Genomic DNA, 9,003 nt, shown 5'->3' on the forward strand with positions numbered 1-9,003 from the left:
TCTTAGTATTGAGATTGCACCATCAGGGTATACACCATATTTTTCTAGGAACTCTAACCAACAAGGACCCAAAGCACAGGAGACAATAAAGTAGAGGGAACAACCACACAGCTACAGAAGGGGCCTTGGATATCTTAGTCCAACCCTGTGCTCAAGGGGTGGGGAACGGTTTTCAGCTCAAAGGCTGCAATTCCTTTTGGGGGCCCCCACATGTCATGAGTGGGTGTGGTCAGAGGCGAATGTGGGTGGAGCAATGCAGGCAAATTTTACCTCTGTACAGTAGGCTCATTTCCACACACTCTCTCACACCCCTCTCTATCCTCCACCCATGGAAGCAAGAGACATTATCACAGTTCAAGGACACATTTTGCATTCAAGGAGGGTGCGAATCAGGGCCAGCACTAGGAGGCGTGGTGAGGCTCCTGATGGCTGGATAGGCTTGGAAGGCTGCATTTGGTTGCCCATCCCTACCTTAGGCTGAAGAAGAGTTCAAGGGAACTCCAAAGCAGGCTTGCAATGTTTCTGTAAATCACAATTAGATATTTTCCAAACAGTCCAAGTGTAATTTCTACGGTAGTTTATGGTGGACTTGGTGCTACTCATCCATGTGAGGTTTCCACAGCATCCACAAGGCATTATCCTAATCCAACTACTGTCCCATATGATCCCCAATTTAATCCAAATTTACCGTTTTTTTGGTATTTTTTTTTAAAATCGAATTTTCCACCGAAATGGTAAATTCCAATTAAATGTTGAGCAGATGGATGCCTGCATGAGCGGCACCAAAGGCACCATAAACTGCCCTGAGGAAAGACCTCCTCACAGATACCTCCAGTTTTTATATACTTACTTAGAATGAGTTTCAATAGGGGCTGGGAACTTTTGCATTGCATATATATCCTGATATTTTCAGCAATTATTGAAATCAATTAATCAGCTAAAGATGATGGCCCAATCTCACTTTGGTACTGGGGAACCAATCACATCTAACAAGCAGTGTCTGCAAATGCTGACAACCATCTTTTATATTAAGGTGCCACTGGGCAATTTTTAAATTTATTTTGACTGTGTCGGACCAACACGGCTACCTACCTGCATCTTTTATATTGTGATGCTTTGGTTTGCTGCTGTTGCTGTTGCTGCTATTTGGTTGTTGTTTTTAAGGCTACATTCCCTTCAACTACTAGGTAATGCTACTCAGTATGGTTTGCCTTATTTTTCCAAATACACCACCTAAAATTAACCTCTTGCTTTGTTAATGTAAAAACTGTGCAGCTTCTCTTTCCTTCTCCTTTGCACGTACCAAGGAAACTGTATTTTGCCTAAGGGTGGAGCGGTCTCCAGTAACATTTGGATTTTAATTTTTCAAAAATTTAACATTTGTATGTTTCTTGGTCACAGCAACCTTTGGGGAGGTCCTAGATGCAACGTGAAACTTGCTTAGTACTTAGCGGAGCTGGTTTTATGGTTATTTTTAACTTAATTTTATTGTAGCTTTTAAACCTTACTGAACACAGCCTAGAGACTGAGTTGTTAAACAGTATATAAATTGTTGAAATAGATCATACTTGAGTCTAATTGTTCAAGTCTGCTATCCCCTCCCACATTCTATCTTACAACTGTGTTTAAATCAGCCTGCCCCAACCTGGTACATTCAATATGTTTTGGACTCCCATCAGCTTCAGCCAACACGGCCAGTGGTCAAGGATGATGTGTTTCATAGTCCAGAACATCTGGAAGGCACCAGGTTGGGGAAGGCAAGATTCTATAGTTTCAACATCAGTCAACTTTTCCCCTTCCTCGTTCAGTCTTGTTTGACATCTACCTGGAAGAATGTTATGGAGAACCCAAAAACATACTCACTGTTTTATGACATTTTGCTTTGCCTTCGCCATGAACTTTGGTTCCTCCCTGCTGTACCAAGGCATCCAGCTCCATTTGTGTGTTTTTATTGTAACACTTAACTTTCTGCCAGCTGGTCTTGGGGAGCTGCCAAAGGTGGGGTATGAATCAAATCAAGAAACAAAAACTCCTCACCTGTGTTGGAATGTGCAGCCAGCCAGTTAATTCAGAAAGATTCATAATCTGCATCTACACCCACAATGTGTGGAAGGTAGGAATGGAGGGATCTGCCAATTTTGGCTCTCTCAGTATCTCATATTTCCTATCTTAAATTCAGTTTTCCATATATCTGCAGCAATTTGTACATTTTAGTTGAAATAATCTTCATGAAAATTCATCTGCATTTTAGTGTGAATTTCTCCCAATAAACATGCATTTGTAGCAGTTTGGACTAATATATACATTTTTGCACATACTTTCCTCTTATATGATGTATTTTTGTATGCTATTTCATGAATATATGCATTTAGCCTGGCATATGCTAGTTTGGTACAAATTACTTGGCCAGAGTACTACATTGCAAAATTCAGAAAAGAGGAAAAATTTCAGTGAATGGATGTGTTTTGGTTGGAAAGTGCTAATTTGGGATGTTCACCTTTAAATTGAACTTCTCTATCCCTAGTGGAAGACTCCTCCTACATAAAGGCAAATCTTGCTTGATAAGGGTGAGAGTCTTATTTTAAAAGTGATTCTCAAAAACTGCATTTGAAAAATTCAGATTTCTGATTAGAATTTTGAAAATAAGTCATTTTAAAACATTCTTTTAATTGTCTCTAGCGATGGGCAAATCTGACAATTTCAGCTTCTCTTTCATGAAAATTTGCTAGCATTTTATAGGGCATTTCTCCTAACAGGTACATTCTTTTGGTATCTGATTTTGCCTAAATTACAAATTTTGCAATGCAAATTTCCCCAGGGTAATGCATTTCTGTCTACAATCCTCATCGCTATATACATTCTTATGCACACACTACCCCAGTATATGCATTTTTGTGCACACTGCTTGGCTAGAGAACTGCACGGCAAATTTCAGAGAAATGTTAATCTGGAAGGATGACTGTATACCACGTCTTGTTTCAGAAAGTACAGATCTGGTAGGTTCACCTTTAATTGTGGACTGAATTGAATTTCTTACCTATCCCTACTTGCCACTGAGCTTTCTTTCTTTCTTTCTTTCTTTCTTTCTTTCTTTCTTTCTTTCTTACAAAACAAAACAAAACAAAACAAAACAATTTTGGCTGAGTTTCAGTCACTCTGGCAAAAGTCTATTCTCCTTGTGAGTCACCACCTTGCCTCCCTGAGAGTTGGTAGAGGACAACTCAACTAACAGTCCCAAGTTTCAGTTGATGCTAGAATTCTTTCCTTAATTAAAGAGTGCTTAATTAAGGATGCCGGTTCCCTTTGTGGCCCAGCCCAGCCTGTTTGTTCCACAGTGGAGCGTGGGATGAAGACCATGTCTTTTCTTCTTCCTTCTCATCCTCTCGCCTTTGAGGCAAGAAGGGTGTGTGTTCATTCTGCCTGTACTGCCAGTTATTGGCTTCTCCAAGTGAGCCAAAGTTGAACACACCCTTAGTTCTTAATGCTAGGCAGGATTTTAACAACATTGTTTTTCCGGGATGAATTCTGAGTCTTCAAGGATGGGCCTGGGCTTGGGCTGAGTGGTGGAGGACATGTTTTGCATGCAGAAGGTCCCAGTTTCAATCCCTGGCAGCACTAGGTAAGGCTGGGAGAGACCCTTGTCTGAAATCCTGGAGAAGCACTGCCAGTATTGTTGATAATACTGAGCTACAACAGACCGGCTTGCTATGTTTCTATCTTTTATCACTTCCTGGTCCTCAGTTTTAAGAGCAGCTTGATTTTCAAACATTAGCTGCATTGTCACACATAGCCATCACGATGGTTTCTGCCAATAGGATGCAAGCCCCGCCAGTTCCCCAAAGCACCCTGATTGGCTGGCAACCCAGTGCCTGAGGGGAAAGGTCTAGCCATGGTGTCAATGAGAGAGCTCATCCTATTCCCACCCAAACTATCCCCATTTCCATGGTCCTGTCACCTACTCTGTTTGTGGCATACAACCAGGTTTTATGATGCCAGCCATGTTTTCTACTTTCACAGATGACAGTCCTCTGCTTGAAGGGCTCAGGCGGCACCCCAGCCTTGGCTCAGCCAAAGGTTCAGTACAGTGGTATCTCAGGTTATGAACTTAATTTGTTCTGGAGGTCCGTTCTTAACCTGAAACCATTCTTAACCTGAGGTACCACTTTAGCTAATGGGGCCTCCCACTGCCGCCACGCCACCGGCACACGATTTCTGTTCTCATCCTGGGGCAAAGTTCTTAACCCGAGGTACTACTTCCGGGTTAGTGGAGTTTGTAACCTGAAGCGTCTGTAACCCAAGGTACCACTGTATAACTTGCTCATCCTGGCTCAGCCTGCTGAGCTAAAGGTGGCTGAGCCAAGGACAGTGTAAGTTTCAAAAAAGGGATGTTATGGGGGCCAGAGGCGAAGCAACGTGCTCCGGTACCCAGAGCGGCGCACGTCCCAAGGGGCGTGCCATGTGTCCTGGGGGGTGCCGCTGATCGGGGCCCAGCATTTTTTCACCCCCGCTTGGAATGGTACCCGGGGCAGACTGCCCCCCGCCCCCCTTGGAACGCCCCTGATGGAGGCATGGCAGAGGCAGGACCAGAGAGAGTGTGGGTTTAGATCTGGTGCAACATTTTGCCGTCTTAACTTATACCAGCTTGCTTAGTACCAACTTCCGGTGCAGACGATTGCTCCCCTAGCTGCAAATTTATACTTTATATAGGCACATAATTGCAGCGTGTGGCCCATGGGGCGCTGTAGGTAACACACCTCCCTCTGATCCACCATTTTTGGGCCTGGCTCCCCAATTCCAGTCACTATTTTGAACTTGACTCTCGCTGGTAGACCTCAGGACTCCTCGGGCTGGGTGGAGGGGAAACACCTCTGGCCTTCTCCAGATGACCTGCTAATTTAGCAGCCACCCTAATTTCCTCACGCAGAACTTGCACAGAAGTCAGATTATATCTTGACTTTGTCAAGCATCCATTGTGATTGTTTGCAGGGCAGTTAAATGATAATGAGCACTTATTCTGCACTCCTCCTGTTTTGCTTCCCGTTAGTCATTTGTCCATTCCATACATTTCCCTGTCACTTTCCTAACTGCAAAAAAGTCCTGTTTCTTTTTCCAAAGTGGGTTGGTTGCACAAGGACAACAGGGCACCTTAATCCGCTCCAGCTACGTAAGCCTAAATTTTCCCTGTATGCACTTGATTTCCTCCTGCAAAATGCAGACAGTATGTAGGTGGCCTCTGAGTGCTTTGTTCAAGCTTGGAGTCTGACCACCCTTGTTGTGAACTGACTGCCCTCAAACTCCCTATTCATCTGGAAAGTGCAGGATACAAATCTATTTCCCTTTAACCTTGGATTTGCCCCAGCTTCCCCACCCCCACTGCAGTCATTTTCCACTGTGTATTATGAAACTCTCTCTTGCCCCAAAGCAACTCCCTGTTCTCTTGCATCCTAATTACACTGTTCTGAGATTTTATCTCTTTCATATATGGCAGCAAGTTATCTCTGGGTCCACTGGGTGGAGGGAACCCCCGAAGAAAGCCATAGCAATCCACATTACTCCCCTGCCTGCATGCTTGACTTGGAACCAGTAATGTGTTTGGGGCACAGAAATTCACTGATGAACTCCAGACTAGATGGTCCTCTGGAAGGTACAGCTGATTGAATTGCATTATCCAAACCACAGTTATATGAAACTCACGATTATGAAAATTCCCTGCATATTTCGCCATGTAACCTCAAACGGGGGTTGTGCAATTACTTACAAATGCTTAGAAAATAAATAAATATTTTCCCATATATCCATTATGCAAACTGGGCAGCTTTGCTCAGGTTCTCTTACTTGGCAAAATTTGATCACTGTGTTGCCTACTTTACACAATCGGAGCAAATTTGCATCATTTATTTTCATTTGCCAAATGCGTTCTGAAAATGTTAACTGTCTTGGAAATATTAATTCTGTATTTTTAAAAATAAATTAATAAAGGAGTAAATATCTTCACAGTTCTTTTTTTTAAAAAAATGAATCCCAGTATTCCTCTTCAGCCAGGGGATGAAGGCAAGATGCTATGGTGGGCACTGAACCCTAACCTCCACTTCACACCCCAAATATATAATTAAATCTTCTGATATTTTGTCAGCCATTTCCCACACACTTGCAAAGCCTATACAGTGGTACCTCGGGTTAAGTACTTAATTTGTTCTGGAGGTCCATTCTTAACCTGAAACTGTTCTTAACCTGAAGCACCACTTTAGCTAATGGGGCCTCCTGCTGCCGCTGCACTGCGGAGCACGATTTCTGTTCTCATCCTGAAGCAAAGTTCTTAACCTGAAGCACTATTTCTGGGTTAGCGGAGTCGGTAACCTGAAGCGTATGTAACCTGAAGCATATGTAACCTGAGGTACCACTTTATTGGCAACCAAAATAACTAGAAACTTGTATTAAACACACACACACAACTGACCATTTTCCTGCTCTTCAGTATCTTTTTTTGAGATGGGTGACCAGAACTATAAACAGTATTCCAAGTGCACACTGGAGGCCCATAGCTCAGTGGCAGAGGCCTTGCTTTGCAAGCAGAGGGTCCTGGGCATCTCCAGGCAGGGAAGGGAAAGATTCCTGTCTAAAGCCCTGGAGAGCTGCTGCCAGTCGACATAGACCAGGGGAGAAGAATATCCACCTTGTGGGCCAAAGTTGGCCTGCCGAGCCTCCTCATTTGGCCCATGAGGCTACTTTCCTGAAACTATGCCCAGTCACCCCACACCTGATGTCAGGTGTGGAGCAGGAAGAGACATGGTTGCATGGTTCAGACAGGTGTGAGTTCCTGCTGAGATATGGCTAGTGTGCCTGAACCCTGCAGCAAGTCAGACTGACTTATCTCCCTCCCCACCCCTAAGCACCAACTCAAAATCTGGCCTGGTGGGGAGACAAAGATCTGGGCTGCCCATCCCTGATGTAGATAATCCTGGGCAAGATGGGGAAAGGGTCTGACTCCGTGTAAGCTTCCTTATTCCTTAAAGTGTGGCTGTTGCCCACAAGATTTGCATAAAGGCACCGCAACACTGATGCTCTTAATTTTGTGTCTCTTGCCTAATCAGTTCCCTGAGGGGTTTCTGCTGCGCCAAACATCATCTTACATAACGCTTCCCCGGGACTGCTCAGTACACCAGCCTTTCCTCCAGAGACAGGAGCCCCATGCATGTTCAAACAGATGCATGCTTGGGGCGGGTGGAGTGCCTGGGAGATTTCCAGGAGATTGTTGTTGTTTGCCTTCTCCCACAGTGAAAAGACGAAGCGTCCTCGCAAATCTGCACAGGCAAAGGCCCACTTTGTCAGCGTGGCGTTCCTTTTCATGGCAAGCTGCTGTGTATCCTTAGAAACACCCGCAAGTTTTTCTTCTCCAGAACTCCACTCCTCCTTCTTACTCATCGTCGGAAGAGATTGCTCAGCACTTTTGGCAGGAATCGTTTACATGTGGCTTGCTTTCTTCTCCATTGGGGAAAACAAAGAAAGAGACAGCTAAATAATGTTTGGTTATTTTCTTAGAGCACAGTCTTCCACCCCTGTATCTTTGCCATACCATGCAGTCTATGGAATTCATTGCCACCAGATGGGGGAGATGGCAACTCAGACAAGGATTTGACTTAGCCCCTCGCAAAAGTTTTATTTGAATGTCAGTGTGCAACAGCTGTATGTGTGTCGGCAGGGGCAGATTCCATGCTAGGAATCAGCAGGAAAGGGATTGAGCACAAAAATGCCAACACTATGTTGCTGTTTTACTAATCAACTTTGCAACCATACTTGAAATACTGCGGGCAGTTCTGGATGCCCACCTAAAAAAAGGAATATTGTAGAACTGGGAAAAAGGTACCAAATTGATCAAGGGGATGGAGCAGTTCCCATATTGGGGAAGATTAAACCAGTTGAAGCTTTTTAGGTTGGGGAAAATATAGCTAAAGGGGTATATGACTGAGATATTATTATTTTTATTATTTAATATGGTATTAAAGAAGAAGGGGATAGAAAATGTCCCCCAACCCCAGAATTCAGGGCTCCCCAATGAAGCTGAATGTTGGAAGATTCAGGATAGACAAACAGAAGTACTTCTTTATTCAGTGTATAGTTAAGTTGTGGAAATGGCTCTCACAGGATGTTGTGAGATTTGGATGCCTTTAAAAGGGGATTAGACAAAATCATGGAGGTTAAGGCTATCAACGTATCTTTCAAACTTAAGCCTTATGACAAAACAAAACAAAACAAAACAAAACAAAACAAAACAAAACAAAACAAAACAAAACAAAACAAAACAAAACAAAACAAAGAAACTTCTTCACTGAGCGACTTCTAACCACCATGTTGGAGTTGACCTGAAATGCTTCAGAAGCTGTGTCACCCTAGAGTAAAAAAGGTGGGGAGTGGCTTCCCCCCAAAACATAGAAGCCCCTCATGGTACTCTTTAATAATATAATGTATGGGGCACTGGGGAAAAATTCACAATAGTGATCTGAAGCCACTTGTAGATGCATCAGGGAGAAAAAGGTTAAAATGCAGTTGAATGTAATGAAAAACAGGGTCCAAGGTGTCAGGTGGGCCTTCCCATAGTGCTTTGGCTCCGACAACTCCTGCCACTGCTAGATTTGGCTACGTGCAAAAACCAGGCAGGAACCTTTACCTATTTCTCAAATGCCCTGGTGCAAATTTGCTGACACATTCCCAGACATAATTTCACGTATACCTTCCTGTTCTTCACGGAAATCCAGAGCCAAATCCATGTGGGTAGAGATTGCTGAGGGAGGAGGTGGGAGTTAATTCTCCCTCAAAGGAATGTGGGTTTTTAATCCCTTTTTCATTTGCATCAAAGCCGGGAGGAACGCTGGCAATGTTCAGGGAGTTGGTACAGAGTGTTTTGCGCAAAGCACTGGAATTAAGTGCAGAGATCAGATTAGATTAAAGAGAGGTTTTGACCTTAGAATTGAGATGGGGAGGGAGGAAGGCAAGGTGGAAGGGGAA

The sequence above is a fragment of the Podarcis cretensis genome (assembly GCF_951804945.1).
Source record: "Podarcis cretensis genome assembly, chromosome: 8".
Taxonomy (NCBI): domain Eukaryota; kingdom Metazoa; phylum Chordata; class Lepidosauria; order Squamata; family Lacertidae; genus Podarcis; species Podarcis cretensis.